Source organism: Danio rerio, chromosome 18 (assembly GCF_052040795.2).
Source record: "Danio rerio strain M-AB ecotype USA chromosome 18, GRCz13ab, whole genome shotgun sequence".
NCBI classification, from domain to species: domain Eukaryota; kingdom Metazoa; phylum Chordata; class Actinopteri; order Cypriniformes; family Danionidae; genus Danio; species Danio rerio.
Window position 1 is genome coordinate 19,868,225 of NC_141038.1, and position 14,388 is coordinate 19,882,612.

Below are 14,388 nucleotides of genomic sequence, written 5' to 3' on the forward strand. Positions count from 1 at the left end.
AATATATTGCGACAGTAAACGTAAAAAAATCACTGATCATACTGCAGTCTTAGTTTCAACAACACAGTTTTCTTTACCATTTTAAATGGCATCCTAGAATATAATTTTTGCTGGAGATACTGTTATCCTAAAAAAACAAAAAACTTAAATAAATAAAATTTGCTTTATTAATGGTTTAAAAAAATCAACAATACACTCTGGGCAAATTTACTACCCTTTTGTTATGTTCTGGATGAAAACATCAACTGAATTAAACAGCTGTAAAAATGCATCAGATAAAATATATATATATATTTTTTTCCCATTATTCTGTTAATTAACCTAAGTTCTGATCAAACTACTAAATTGTTTTGAAAATTACAGGATTTTAACTCTTTAATTGCCATATTCATAAATGATGTCACTGATTTGATGAAAAAAAAAACACAATGGCGTATTTTCAATATTAAAAGGTAATTGTGGACTTGATTTATTTTACCATTTATCAAAGTCTTGGACATGTGAAACGACCTTGCCTTTGATGCATTGTTTTTGATTATTTTTTTCTTTCTAATTTTCTGTTGGTGGCTGTTTTTGCCCTATTGACTTCCATTATAAGCACATTTTTTGATCGCAAAACCATGACACCATATAATCATGTATTTTTTATTGTTGGTGGTTCTCTCTGTTGGGAAGAGGTCATATTTGTCATTTTCACTGTTGATCATTAGTTGGCACCATTAAGCCTTTAGATAGGCTCGTGCAAAAAAAAAAAAAAAACTTAGTTTGGATTTTATATGGAGTATAACAGCAAATTAAAGTGTGTGTATGTGTGTCTGTGAGAGTGAACTTTGCGCACTTGCCTTGATGTGTAAGAAAATCAAAATATGCATCTCAGCTCTCAGAACCACAAAAACAAAGGCTGTGTATTTATACACCATTAAATGTGGTTATAATGAAAGTCAATGGGGCACAAACAGCCACCAACAGTAAATTAGGGAGAAAAAATTAAAATCTAACAATGCATCAAAGCCAATGTTGTTACTAATCTTTCACATGTCCAAGACTGTGATAAAAGGTTTAAAAAATCCAATCTACCTTTTATATTGAAATAACATAATTATTAAATAAAAAATTAAATAAATAAAAAATATGTATAGTTTGAGTTTGGAACTGACGGCTCTTTTGTGTTTGTTCTTGGTGAATAAATGCAATCAGTGTAGTAACAATGCAGCTAAAAATTATTCTGAAGAGCATATCCTTTTTATCAAAATGATATGCAATTGTTGTAGTAATGTGTTTACAATACAACCAATGTAGTCAGACTTCCAAATAAGACACACATCAGTTTTTTTAGTGAACAAATAACAATTAATGCAACTGATGTAATTCAATTGTGGGTATAGAAGGACCTGAATTATAGGTAAAAAATATTTTCAATTAATGATAAACATTCAACCAATGGGGTCATATCTCATTGTAGTTTTGTTTTGCTACAGATGACTCTATTACAAATAACCAAATACCTTTTTTTTTTTTGGTGAATAAAAATCTTACAACACAATATTAATTCTTTTTACACTGCAGCATGAGTTTATATTTAATACTGTACATTATTTCTGTTAAGTGATAAGACTTTGTCTTTTGTTATACGTTGCTGTCCTAATTAAATAATTGAAAATCAAGGCATGATCATGTTATATTTTGGTTAAAAAAAAAAAAAAAAGCATAATCTAGAGGCCTTTGCCTTTCAAATAAGTCACTTCTGATACCAAATGATCAACTAGAAGTCAAGTTATCATTTGTTGTTGCTAAAACTTGGATAGACTACAAGACTTTTGTCAGTTAGTGTATCTAAAGGTAATGCTTTTTTGTGTTTGATCAGTTTACAGATTTGTGAAACATGAATTTGGATACAATTTAGTTTTTTAGGGAATATACATTTTCATAAACTTATTATGGTAATAATAATTAATTATTCATACTTATATGCACCTATCCCTAATCATAACACACATCCTATCCCTTACCATATAGTAAGTACATGTTGTTACGTAATACTTAGTAACTATACTAATAACAACAGTATATTTACACTGTTACAAGTAATAAAGTGCAACCTGAATTAGTTATGCTGCCACATTTATTCTTTGTATGTTGTTTTTTAAGGTGAATAATAAATAGATAGTATATTTGTTGCCTCTAAATTAGCTGAGAGGTTATTAAAAAAAGAATAGTTTAAAAAATATTTCTGAAATGATATCATTTGACAATGAAGCTGCATTCCTCTTTGTAAAATATTTATTTATTTTAAAGTAGAAAATCATTGCTAATCTGCAGTGACTGTTATGGAAGCGGAGTTGTTCAATTCTTAATGATTCTTATCCCTACAGACTAGGCTCTGTTTTTGATGGATTGTTGCTTCAGAGCCGGTGTAAAATATACCGTGTTTCTGTTTGTTCTCAGGTGCCAGTAATGTCCTGGTGGTGCTGGACAGAGATGGGTCATCGCCTCCCTGTGTCCCCCACGTCCTGTCTGCTTGCTGACAGCGAGGGCATGGCCCGTTCTGACCCCTGGCTCTCAGTCCCCTGAGGTGGCTAACTTCATTTCTGCACAATTGAGTTAGAGCCCAGATTATCCCTGCATATTCAGCAGCCCTCCCTGTTTCATCTTCCACCTACACACCCATCAAAACAAGTGAGCAGACACTATTTCAGATACCTGTACATATTCATGTTTACCAACCTTGAAAAAGGCAGAATGCTCTATACATATATACTATATATATATATATATATATATATATATATATATATATATATATATTGTATACGTGCATATGTTTGCTTATGTGTGTGTGTGTTTACTCATAGTACCTGACTGGACAGATTTCATATGAACAAATTCTCCTGGTGTGTTTATAATAAATCAGCTTTACCAGAGTTGTGCAATGCACCATAAATCACTTATTGTCTTGATGCAGACAATTTTACAGGATCTCTCCCATCTTTCGCCCTCCGTTGCCATTGTGTGTGTGCGCAGGGAGCGTGATGCCTCGTCTTGCCTTGGCTCTTATGAAAGCTTTATTGGATTCCACCATCCCCGAAGGGAAAACGCTTTAAATGTCTTTGCAATTATACCTCTAATAACAGCGCTGTGCACTTGGGCCAAGCCAACGATAAGGAACTGCAAGTTAGTCAGTCAATAGAGGGGCTATTAATCTCTGTCACCTGCCTGTCAAGATGAGTCGAGCAACAGCAGAGGCGTCTCTTGACCTGTGTGTGCGTCCCGGCACCGTTGAGGAACTTCGTCAGAGCATCAGTCTTTATCAGAGAGGGTGGCGTGTGTGTCTGTGGACCAGAGCAGAGATTTGTACATGCTCTCATGGGACTCACTTTAGGCTGAAGCGTTCAGAGAGGGAGATGGTCATGAATGCAGACGATTATTGGTTGCCACTGTTTGTAATTTGCTGTGGCCTTATACGCTCAGCGGCATGTCATCACCTGTCTCTTGTTCTTGACATTGCCTTCATATTGTTAAAACGTGCCCTGAAGCGGTTATTCACTATATAATATGCAAATTAGGATAGATATCCATTTTGTGAAGTAGGCCTGTTTCAACATTCTAGTAAATCACCTTAAAATGATAAATTGTCATCATTTACATACTCTTATGACTTTTGTCTTCCATAAAACACGAAGAAAAAAAAAATGTTGTGGCCGACACACCAAAGATTATCATTTTGTGTGTGTTTGAAATTTAAGCTAAGATTTAAAGCTAAACTGCCAATTATTAAGGATGTAACAATACACTCTTTTAGCTTTTTTTTTTAAAGATCGTTAGCCTTAACATAACACATGAATATTATTGAGCATGTCTGGGGTAAGATGAAGGAGGAGGCATTGGAGATTCAAAGCATCTTGATGAACTGCAAGAATGCTTTCTTTTCCATTCTAGATGACTTTATTAGTAAGGTATTTGAGTCATTGCAGAGATGTATGGATGCAGTCTCCCAAGCTCATGGGAGTCATACACAATATCAATTATTTTTCCACTGCAGCATCACATTATATTCTATATTGCACATTATTTCTTTTAAGTGACAAAACTTTTGTCTGAGCAAGGTCAGACCTTACTGTTGTAATTAAATAATTGAAAACCAAGGCATGGTCATATTATATTTTGATGAGGCATTTGCCTTTTATATAAGCCACTTCTGAAGCATGATCAACTAGAAGTCAAGATAGATAGCTATCTATTTTGTGAAGTTAGGCCTGTTTCTTCAACAATGTAGTAAAACACCTTAAAATGATAATTTGTCAAAATGTACATACTTTTAAGTTGTTCCATATGTGTAACAGAGGCCAGCTAATGAAATGACTCTCCCATACGGAGAGTCGCTGGTTCGATCCCAGCTCGGAGCAGGTTGAGTGGTGTAGGACCGGCGGGGTTACATTGGTGCCATGACCCAGAAGGGAGTGAAGTTTGAGGATGAGTGTAACAGAGGCCAGCTAGTGAAGCGCTGTGCAGAGATGCTAGAGGCCATGGTCTTTAGCCTACTTGTTAGAGCAATTGACTCCCATGCGGAGAGTCACCAATTTGATCCCAGCTCGGAGCAGGTTGGGTGGTGTAGGACCAGCAGGGTTACTTTTGACTTTTGTCTTCCATGGAACATCGAAAAAAGATTTTTTTTTTTTTTGGCTGACGCACCAAAAATTATAATTTAAATATTTTAAAAATTTCTGTGATATTTTAGGCTATTATTAGGGATGTAACATTACACTCTATGCACATATTTTTGTATATTATTAGCCTAAACATTTTTTTTTTTCAACTGAAAAAAAATCTAAAATATAGCTTTGAACATTAGTTAACCATTATAGATTGCATATATTTATTTAGAGCAGTTGTTCTCAATTCAGAGAAGCCCGAACGAAGCTTAACACAATGATCTTGAGGAACTCCTCATAGAGAGACATTGCATGCTGCAGCTGTGCTAAGGCTGTAGGACATCCATGATCCAGTCCCATTACTATGATAATGATGCTGTGCTTTCCAGAGTCATTTTAAAACACTGCCATGTTCAACCAATATAAAGTGGATCACAGGTATGGTGGGCGGGTAGGAACAATGAGTAAATAAAAGCAGAAGCACACTTGAATTGACTTAGATTGACAGATCTTGATTTACCATTCACCATAATAGAAGTCCACTGGAAACTGGAAGATCAGCGCTCATCCACTAGCATCGTGTTGTTTCTTAGTTATTCTTTACATGCTCTTATGCAGCAGTTTACTTTTCCACCAAAACACAGCTGTTCCTTATTTGATTGGGTTAACTAGCCATCAATTTGAGTAAGCTAATAGGATCCATAATGACAGCCTCGTCATTGACTGAAATGTGGGGGTATTAAAAAAAGTTAAGCCGTGGCCACACTGGACTTTTCTCCCTATAGACTTCCATTCATACGCATGCAAATGTGTCAGACAAGTTTTGCAGTTTGATGCGTTGCAAAGTTCATGCTTGGAGAACTTGCATCACGTGACTGCATGAGACCAATCGAGGATCAACACATGACCTCTCTGGACAGAAATTTTAAATATGGACCAATCGCTTGCTTTTAAAATGTCTAATCATATTGTTTAATCCTGTCCCTTTTTGCAGCGCCATACGACAGAATTTCGCGTGCTCAAACTCTAGTGTGACTGCAGCTTTACTTTCAGACTATTAATAAACAGTGTTAATTTCTTCAATATAAATAAGGGTAAACAATTAGAACATGCATATAATTAGATACTAACAAAAACTAGATTAACTAAAATGTAGTCAAACAGGTAAAAACTAACCAGCATACATTTTTATTATAATGCCCTATATTGCTCTGTTCATTGATTAGTTTTCAGGTTGGGTTACTCACACAGCAGACCTGTCAAGCTTCTTTTTGTATCAAGCCTAAGGCAACAAACTTTTTTTTAAAAGAACATTGATGAAATTAGCACTGTCAGATGGTCGGCATGGCAAGTTTTGCATGACCAACTTGAACATGAGCAAAATCTGCAAGAGTAAGACCTTCATGTAAAACTCCCATCACACAAATTGTTGTTAGAATGACTGGACTTTACTTTTAAAATAAAAAACAGGTATTTTTTTTCTACATTCAGCTTCAAGAACACACACAGATCAGCCTTTTATCCAAACAACTGATTCATAAAATCAAGTCCCAGCCCTTCTTTTTTCTTTTTCAGTAATGAGTTTTATTTATGTCACAATAGGGAAGAAAGCACTTGTCGCTATGCCAGCACCAAAATATTGCCAAGTGGTGCTCGCTGCAAAGCCATTTGGGCGAGCTGAGCTCCGGCGAGGGGGAGCTTGAGCTTGAGCTCCACCTTTTTTGCACTTCTTCTACGAGTGATGTCACTGGGGGTAGGGTTAGGGGTGGAGTTGGTGTACGCACTAAAACAGCTTACAGGAGGAGGAGCGAGAGCTCATGCTCCCCCTCGCTGGAGCTCAGCTCTGCTCAAATGGCTCTGCAGCGAGCACCCTCTCAAATATTGTTCCAGCATTAATATCGCAATGTTCATTCATTCATTTTCTTGTCGGCTTAGTCCCTTTTTTAATCCGGGGTCGCCACAGCAGAATGAACCGCCAACTTATCCAGCAAGTTTTTACGCAGCGTATGCCCTTCCAGCCGCAACCCATCTCTGGGAAACATCCACACACACATTCACACACACACACATACATACACTACGGACAATTTAGCCTACTCAATTCACCTGTACCGCATGTCTTTGGACTGTGGGGGAAACCGGAGCACCCGGAGGAAACCCACGCAAACGCAGGGAGAACACGCAAACTCTACACAGAAACGCCAACTGAGCCGAGGCTCGAACCAGTGACCCAGCGAGCTTCTTGCTGTGAGGTGACAGCATTTACATTTAGTTATTTAGCAGACGCTTTTATCCAAAGCGACTTACAAATGAGGACAAGGAAGCAATTTACACAACTATAAGAGCAACAATGAATAAGTACTATAGGCAAGTTTCAGGTCTGTAAAGTCTAAGAAGGAAAGTATTAGTAAAAATTTTTTTTTTTTTTTTTTGAGTACATTACCTGCATTACCTGCGCCACTGCTTCGCCAATATCGCAATGTGTGAATCTGCAATAGTAGCATTGCAGAATGCGCAATGTGGATGCAGGATTATAGTTGACCAGGTACAACTCTACAGAACACGTTCAGTAAATTGTGAAGTCATTTCAGTTTAACCATGATAAAGTGAATGTTTATCAGTTGCTATTTTTAAGGTCTGTGATTAAAACATTTTAATCGAGTTTAACACATACATTTGTAGCTTTGATAAAGATTAATTAATTAAGTCATTCATTTTTTTAGTACCTTTTTTCATCTGGGGTCGCCACTATGGACAATTTAGCTTACCCAATACACCTATGTCTTTGGACTTGTGGGGGAAACCAGAGCACCCGGAGGAAACTCACACAAACACGGGTTGAACATGCTAAGTTCACACAGAAATGACAACTGATCCAGCCGGGGCTCGAACCAGCGATCTTCTGGATATGAGGCGATTGTTCTACCTACTGTGCCACCATGCGCCACTTAATAAAGATTAATTGTATTTCATTACTCAAGTTTTACTGGAGGTCTGGAAGCTTAATAGGAGGAGAAACAGCAGTGGAAAACATGAGAGAGCTAGGCCTGGATGCTTTAATTTTAGTTTTGCTATTAGTTTAGCAGTAGTCTCCGTGAAAGAATGTCGCTGCCTGTGTTTTTATGTTTATTGATCATTTTTTAAAATTTCATTGAAAGATTTAAAAATTTGTTGGTTCCCCGCCTCCTCCTTCCCAATGGCTAGGGAGTCATTAAACCTTATTACATATCGTATCAATGAAGACTATATATACTATTAAATACTCTTAGAATCCTTCATTTGTATATTTTTATATTTTACGCAGATTCACTCCTCTTAAATCAGCCCAACTAATCTGAAATTTACAATTATTTTTTAAAAGAGTTATTTAATTTATCTGCTGAAATATTCAACATAGGCTCATTATGTAATCACTGGTCAATCTGTGCTTTTAAAACACTATCGGGTGGGTGGGGGTATCAGTCAGTCAGTCAGTCAGTCAGTCGTCATCGGCCTCTGGTGGATTTACGTGAGAAGAGCTGGTGCGAATGACACCCGGGATAGAAATTTGAGATCTCAAAAAGCGTACACAGGGGCCTCTGGTGGATTTGCAAAAACAAAAACTGCAAAAAACCATAGCTCCTGGGACGTATTTGGCACTCTCCAGAAATGTATAGAGGGGTATGTTTTCAGAATGAGCCTGGGTTCAACATTTAGAGATAACTTACGAAACTTGATTGCAATAAAAAATATTCACAACATGCAAAGTTGCAACGCTGGCTCTCACAGGCTCCTAATTGGACAATGTTCCCAGTTTAAATATGCAGGAGTTTAAAGAAACACCCCATTGTTTCTTTATTCCTTTATTGCTTCCTCCCATCTTCTTCTATCTGGTCCTCTGAACAAAGTTGCCATTTCTCATTCCTGGATCAAACACTCATCATGACCAACCCTTGTTCTTTCCCATCTCCCAGCTCTCCGTGACCTTCCTCGGCTTCTCTCACTGTTTGATGAGCAGAATGCGATTTGAAATTGCCCCCTGCTGCCAGGCTTCTTTTAAATGTCCGGGTCACGCAGGCTCCGAAAGACGGGGAAGAGAAAGAACTGAGGGACGGAGGCGAAGAGAGAGTGGGGGAAAAGCATGATGTAGATGATTGCTGCTGCAGTTTACATAATGAAAGACGTGACCTGGAAGGTCTCTATATATGGAAATCTTTTTGAGATATTTGTTGTGATCTTTACAGGTTTATAAAGGTCACTGGGTGTTGTGAGAGCAAGCTGAAAGGGAGTTTGCTGTGTTAGTGCTGATCATAATGCCAGCGCACACCGTGACCCGCTGAAAACAAACAGACTGTTGAAGATATAGGACAAGAGCTAGAGAGAAACACGGGGAAGTGAAAAATTCAGCGTCTACGCCAAAGAGGAAGCACTGCAAGGTATAACACAGTGTTCCATCCAAGACATTCCACCTTTCTCCATTCATTTTTAATGTGCCATATATCTCTGCTACACTGAAACATGACATCTACCCTGAAGTGTGGGAGACTTTCATCAGGGATTCTGTGTGCGTCTGTCTGTGTGAGTGTGTATGTGTGTGTCTAGGTAATAGAAACAGATATAGAGACCTGTGAATAGTAATGCCTTTCCAATGCTTATTTATGTCGATGAGGATACAGATTTGCATGTGCAAAATGTATGAAAGATCAAAAATCAAAGCATAGTGCTTTAAGACGTGATGCAAGATGTCTTATTCACACACACACACACGCACACTTACACAGCCTTTCCATCATCTGTGCTGTAAAAGTTAAATGCCCTGGGCCGTCCCCGCCTGGCTCTAAACGCTGTTGAACGTCATTGTTTGACTGCCGCTGTAAAAACAGAGTGCCTCACTCGTTCTCCCACTTATCACTTCATCCTTCCATCTGATCCCTCCACTCTATATCTCATAAATCTGCTATCCTTGTGCGCTTGCTCTCCTACTTCATATAAATCCATATCGTATTCATTTATTCTTCAGTATGAGGTTCTCTCTTATCAACGTGAGCTTTGCAGCTTTATATTCTCTTTTGTATATTCACCTTGTACTTCTTTCTATCCTCTAATCATTTGTTTCTTTGTTTTCTAATACTTTAACCCTTTTTGTTTTCCCCATTTTTGTCTTCCTATTTCTTTATTACATTTAGGAATGCATGCTTAAATAGATGCAAATGTATTGCTGAAAAATGAGCATTCACCTCCTCGTAAGTACAAAGAACAACAACACCTATTTTCTTTTGTTATGAATCAGCAGAATAATTATTAAGAATGATTTGTGGACTGAGCAAAACTTTTTTTTTTTAGTGGTTAAATAAATCCCAAGATTTCACAGAGACCCCAACTGATATTCAGCAGTCTGGCTGATTAGACTCCTGTGTAATTTCGCCCAGTGGTGGTTTTTAATCATACCACAGGTAGTTGCCGGCACTTATTTGAGCAATTGCCACTTCTGAAAATTAGTGCATGAGATTGTGCCTGCATATGAGTGTATATTGAGAAAATATGCAAACGTGCAATATTTATGTTTGTGAGGATCATTGAGGACTTTAACGTGTATGGATTTTTTTAAATTCTGCATATAATGTGGTAACCAGCATTAAGCTTTTAAAAAGATGTAGATCTCAGAATGATCTCAGTATTTTAGGGGATTTGTAAAATATATAACAAAATTGTATCTACAGCTTAACAAAAATCTTAATCTACTTTGTTTGTCATCTGTATTCAACTGCTTGACTCTGCATTAGTGTCACAGTTCATGGCAACTCATCCAGTTTTGATAAATCAAGATGAGTAGCCATTTATTTTTCTCGAGAACTGGAACTATGCACTGTAAAAATGCACTCTGCTGGGTTGTCATAACACAATGTTAGCTCAAATATGAACAAACTCAACATTAGGTAAATTCATCCTTTTATTTATTCATTTTCCTTCAGTTTAGTCTGTTTATTTATTAGGGGTTGCCACAGTGGAATGAACCATCAACTTATCCAACATATGTTTTAAACATCGGATGCCCTTCTAATCGCCACCCAGTACACTATTTAGTTTATTCAATTCTCCTATACTGCATGTCTTTGACCCAGCCGTGGCTCAAACCAGCGACCTTCTTGCTGTGAGGCGACAGTTACCCATTAGGTAAATTCTTTTGAGCTATAGTTCAATCATACTTTTTAAAACAAAGGTTGAGTTTGTCCATATTTGGCCCAATGTTGGGCTAAAGTAACCCAGCAGTTTTATACTGGGCCTCTCAGTTGTCAGTCAAAAGGTTATCCATTCATATCTCCATAGATCTATGTCAGCGTTTGGATGCATGAATATTTATCATGGGCAACACAATGGCTCAGTGGTTAGCACTGTCGCCTCACAGCAAGAAGATCACTGGTTCGAGCCCCAGCTGGGTCAGTTGGCATTCCTGTGTGGAGTTTGCATGTTCTCCCCATGTTGGTTTGGGTTTCCTACGGGTGCTCCGGTTTCCCCCACAGTCCAAAGACATGCTACTGTATAGGTGAATTGAATAAACTAAATTGGTCATAATTTATGTGTGAATGAGTGTGTATGGATGTTCCCAGTACTGGGTTGCAGCTGGAAAGGCATCTGCTATGTAAAATAAGTTGGATAAGTTTGTGGTTCATTCTGCTGTGGCCACAGGGACTAAGCTGAAGGCAAATGAATGAATAAATAAGTATGTATCATGAAGATTATGTACATTGATTGCATTTTGTTTTGCACTTCAATTAAGCTTGATACTTTTTTGTCTGACCAAGAGTTTTATAAACAGAAATACTAAGGGAATTATCAAAAAAATTTATGTAACAAATTATAATTCAAGAGCGCACGGTGGTTCACAGCAAGAAGGTCCCAGCTTGGCCAGTTTGCATTTCTGTGTGGAGTTTGCATGTTCTCCCTGTGGGTTTCCTCTGGGTGCTCCGTTTCCCCCCACAGTCCAAAGGACTTGCTGTGTATGAATTGGATTATCTAAATTAGTCATAGTGTATGAGTGCAAGCGTGAATGTGAGAGTGAATAAGTGTTTCCCAGTTCTGGGATGCAGTTGGAAAGACATCCACTGTATAAAACATTTGCTGGACTAGTTGGTAGTTCATTCTGCTGTGGCAGCCCCTGATAAATAAGGGACTAAGCTGAAGGAAAATAAATAATTACAATTCAATTTGCTATTATTAAAAAAAGCAAACGCAAAAAAATGTCACATGACATGAAAATCCTTCTCTCATACTTATGCAGTCTATTCATGGTTATTTTCTGAAGGGTGAGCAGGACTTTATATATATATATATATATATATATATATATATATATATATATATATATATATATATATATATATATATATATATATATATATATACTGCTTTATGGCATTAAAATAACCGCAGACTAAGTAAATGACTGAGTTACACATGTGTGTGGCCAAACTAATTAAATACACCAAATAAATATAAAAGTATTAACACTATAAATAACTAAAATGTTGGCATCCACACAAACAATCTGTGTTGAGTCAACATTAAGGAATTAAGTTAGCTTATAGGTTTTGACAAATTTAAGTGGATTGAACATCCAACCCAAAAATGTAAGAATTGTGTTATTTCAGCTCATTTTAAATAAGCAGTTTAAACAAACAGCAAACCTGTGCCACTAGCATCAGGATTCTTGCTTCACCATACATTATTTTTTTAATATTTTGCAATATTCTGTGAAATGTTGCAACTTATTATCTTTATTCAACTTCAAATTATTTCCCCAAAGAACAACATTGTCAACATTCATTTAGTTGTTCAAGCGTGAAACGAGATGAAAGACTGTAACCAGCGCCATCAGGATCAGCAGGCTAGTGCAGAAACTCCATTAATAATAATGGGGTAAAATAAACTGTCATATTTTAAAGACATGGCGAGGGAAAGTAGAATTTATTTCAGTGCTTCTTGTCCAATCTGAGACCTACTTTAAATCGTATATCTATCAGGCACAAGACTTTTGGCCAGCGGAGAAATTAAAATGGTCGTGCCCAACTGAGTCTGGTTCTCTCAAGGTTTTTTTTCTTTACTCCCATCAGGTGAAGTTTTTTTCCCTCTCCGCTGTCGCCACTGCCTCGCATGGTTCAGGATTGGTAGAGCTACGCATCGATGAATTTGCTCTTCAGTGTTTGAACTCTCAGTAATGATTAAATCACACTGAACTGAGCTAAACTGAACTGAACTGAACTTAAACACTAAAACCTGAACCACACTGTTCCAATTACTATGACCATTTATGTGAAGCTGCCTTGACACAATCTACATTGTAAAAGCGCTATACAAATAAAGCTGAATTGAATTGAATTGAGGCAGTGAAGATCACTGATTTTTAAAGAAATCCGATATTAAATGTGGCAATTTTGTTTATAATGTAAAGACCGGAACCGGTTCACCGGAAGCGATGAGGCTGGCTGGCTGTGTGCATATACCGCTTTACCTTTTTCTTTCTTTAACATTTCTCAGTTTATCTCACTTTCAGTTTTAGCGCTGCAGTGCAAATGAATGGGATTATCAAGCAGATAAACTAGCCAACATTGTATTAAAAACATGTCTTAACTATGTATGCACTTTTCGGAGAAGTGCCATCTTCCTTATTGTACTAACTTATGACATGTTAAAGATATCCCCGCTCACCAGAAGGACAAAAACACCACCATCTACTGTAGTGGACTATAAAAAATCAACTATAATATTTAACCATATAATGTAATAAAGTATTCATGATCTTTCAATATCAACATCCATGTATCAATATAATATTGCCTTGGAAAATTTTGCAATACTGTTGCGTATCGATATTTTCTCTCACCCCTAAAAAGTATTTGATAGTGAATTGAGTGTCACTGCCACCCTGAAGGACCTTCTGTCACATTGCAGTGCTGACAGTGATGATGCAGACTGCAGTTCACTAACCCACAGGGGTCAGAGGTCATGCTAGAGGGGTCAGTGCAGGCTGTAAGCCCTGAGACAGTGATTGACAGATGGCTCTGTGTCTGCAGCATGGGTCAGGATGCTCAGTGTGGCACTACAGCGGGCCGACTGATGCAGCACTCGGCTGACGCAGCAGGTATGATTTCCACTTACTCTGTGATGCTCTTGTCCAAACTGCTGACATAACATAACACAAGCTGCATATAAAGATGTTTTTATAGTTTAGCTTTATTTAATTTATTACAAAGCAGAATGATTTTGAACATTTCTTAAAACATTTCTATTTTAAGATATCTAACCCTTTAGTGCACGGTGTCACCATATAGCAACATGATACTTAGGTTAATTTTGTTGCCACTGTTTCTTAAAGACCAACATATTTTTTTTTTGTTGGAAAGAGAAGACATTAGAGTAGCCAATGATGTGCTTTGGTTAAGTCACATTACATGCTGTGTTTTTCTGTAGCATGATTTGTGACAGACTGGCTTTTATTTTGAGTAGTTGCTAAATGCAAATGTAAATGTCAATAAAAACAAAGGATCAAATTATGTCAGATCCAACAAAAAATCTGAAACATCACCTTCATTAAGTTAAGATGACATATTCGCAGCTCAAAAAAAGTTTTTATCAAATTAGCTTCTTGCAAATGAATCAAATGTATGTGTTACCAAATGGCAACACTGTCCAATATTGCAATGGCTTAGCTAGCTAGCAAGGTCAGCTTTGAACTTTTAAGTTGTAACAATAACAACATTAC

At 37.1% G+C, this 14,388-nt stretch overlaps 1 protein-coding gene across 8 annotated transcripts in view; it reads left to right on the plus strand.

Moving 5' to 3' along the window:
- Positions 1–14,388, plus strand: part of LOC147832798 (uncharacterized) — a 273,558-nt gene that overhangs the window by 238,612 nt on the left and 20,558 nt on the right. For 2 of the 8 annotated variants that reach the window (XR_015514854.1, XR_015514865.1), the window contains exons 7-10: positions 2,446–2,676; positions 8,873–9,064; positions 9,815–9,871; positions 9,972–10,008. The gene's annotated coding sequence lies outside the window, so the exon portion shown is untranslated. Of the gene's footprint in view, positions 1–2,445; positions 2,677–8,872; positions 9,065–9,814; positions 9,872–9,971; positions 10,009–13,699; positions 13,768–14,388 lie in introns of those variants that run through there. The other 6 variants (XR_015514860.1, XR_015514861.1, XR_015514856.1 and 3 more) reach the window with 3 other exon arrangements.